Source organism: Lepidothrix coronata, unplaced genomic scaffold (genome assembly GCF_001604755.1).
Source record: "Lepidothrix coronata isolate B3197 unplaced genomic scaffold, Lepidothrix_coronata-1.0 Scaffold323, whole genome shotgun sequence".
In the NCBI taxonomy this organism is placed as follows: domain Eukaryota; kingdom Metazoa; phylum Chordata; class Aves; order Passeriformes; family Pipridae; genus Lepidothrix; species Lepidothrix coronata.
Window position 1 is genome coordinate 437,558 of NW_016690503.1, and position 1,939 is coordinate 439,496.

General features: G+C 53.2%; 1 long non-coding RNA gene across 2 annotated transcripts; it reads left to right on the plus strand.

Moving 5' to 3' along the window:
• Positions 1–4: 4 nt before the first annotated feature.
• Positions 5–1,933, plus strand: LOC108508911. Of its 2 annotated transcripts, XR_001878544.1 has the most exons (4): positions 5–87; positions 303–338; positions 587–894; positions 1,768–1,933. It is a non-coding gene; the product is annotated as an uncharacterized LOC108508911 (long non-coding RNA). The 2 variants fall into 2 exon arrangements; XR_001878543.1 differs by having other exon boundaries at positions 13–338.
• The last annotated feature ends 6 nt before the right edge of the window (positions 1,934–1,939 follow it).

The window sequence follows — 1,939 nt, forward strand, 5'->3', positions numbered from 1 at the left end:
GGTCCATGAGGACATGAGCTGGGCACCCGGGTTTGTTATTGCCATTAACGATGGAAACCACAAGCTGGGCTTTGGGTGTGCCTGGAGGTGGGGACAGTGGCTCTGGGGGTTGGTGCTGTCCCCCAGAGGGACAGGAGGGCTGTCGTCGAGGTGTGCAGGGGGATGGCAGTCCTGGGGAAGCGAGCGTGGTCTCTGCTCCCAGGGCAGATGTGTGGGACAGAGGAGTCAGGTCCCAGCTCTGGGCCGGGCAATGACGTCCCTGTGGCAGGAGGTGACTGATGGTGCTTGTCCTTCCCTTTCAGCTCACAAACCACTGAGGATGTGTGACCCCCACCACGGTGAGCGACCATGGGGCCAGTCAGGGCTGTGGGTACCACACAGCCATCAGGGCTCAGAGAGGAGCTCAGGGCAATGGCCACAGGCACCTGGGGGTATTCCCTGCATACCAGAGGGGTGTGGGATGTCATTTGTGAGGAAGAGGTAGACTGGGAGGGGCCCTTTGGGTGCATGGATACACCAGCTCCCTGCATTGTCTGTCCAGGGAGAGCCTGTGTCTGCCTGCTAACAGCTCTCCTCTTCTTCCTAGGCATGCCACGACCACACCATCCAGTTTGCCCTCCTGGTCCTCCAGGACACCATGGTCTTGTCACAGGTCCCTACCCTGGTGGTCCTGCTTTCTGCCCCCCTCCACCTGGCCATGGGCACCACCCCCATGGGCACCACCCCCATGGGCACCACCCCCATGGGCATCACCCCCATGGGCATCACCCCCATGGGCACCACCCCCATGGGCATCACCCCCATGGGCACCCCCATCCAGGACCACCTCACTGCCATTAGAAGTAACATAAGAAGCACCATAAGGACAAGCACTCCAAGCACCATGGAGACAAGGTAAGAGTGAGGTGACAATAGACCCTTCTGATTTTCTGCTGTGGTCCTTCAGGCCCCCTTCCCGCACACCACAGCATCCAGCCTGGACAGCTAGGACTCTCCTCTCCCACGCTGTGGTGGCTGGAGCGCGCTGCCAAAACCTCAGTGGCTTTTTTTTAGACATGGAAACTCCTGTTGTATTAATAAATAGGCAAGAACAAACCATATTAAGTGAGTAATTTGAAAAACAGTCCATGAAATTCCTTGAAGGCTTTTAAAGCATTGATATGGCTCAGGGTGCACCTTGCAGTGCATTAAATCACAGGACTTGTCCTGCTCATCTGAGGGTGAGTGGTGTCTCTGTAATGGACATTCACTCAGTGTCTTGCTAGAGGAACTGTTCAGTTCCTTCTTAAAGAAAAAACAACAAACAACCCAAAACCCAAAGAAATTAAAAAACAAAACAAAACAAAACAAGCAAAAGAAACAAAACTGAAAGAGGAGAAGCAATTCCCTGTGCTAGGAGTAGATTCTGCAGAAAAGGCTGTTATAGAGATAGGCACCATCCAGAGCAGGTCTGAGTGAGGGACTGCTAAACACACTCCCAGTTCCGACATTGGAGGCGGGCGCATTTCCCAAACAAATCAAGCCATCAGCTCCTTCCACTGGGTAACAGCTCTGCCCGTGATCTGCTCTGACGTTTGCCCTTGCTTGCAGAGAGCATGACCCTTCTGGAATTTGCTTTATTGACCTAAAGAGCCTTGAAAAAAACTAAGAAACACCCCCCAAGCCTCCCACAATATGGGGCACCCACGACAGGGTCACTAACACATCTCAGGAATGCTGTGAAAGAGTCTTTTCGCTGGTGCCCTAAAGTTGTTTTCTCTCCTCCAGCACTCCAGTAGCTCAAGCAGCAGCTCTGACTCTGACTGAAGATCTGGCATCTCCCACATTCAGCAAAACATGAAGCCAAACACCTTGTGGGAACTCCCTGCATGTAGCTCTACTCTCTTCCCCTTTCCCTTACAGCAGTGTTTTGCCTGCTGAGTGATTTTCTTGTGTTTAC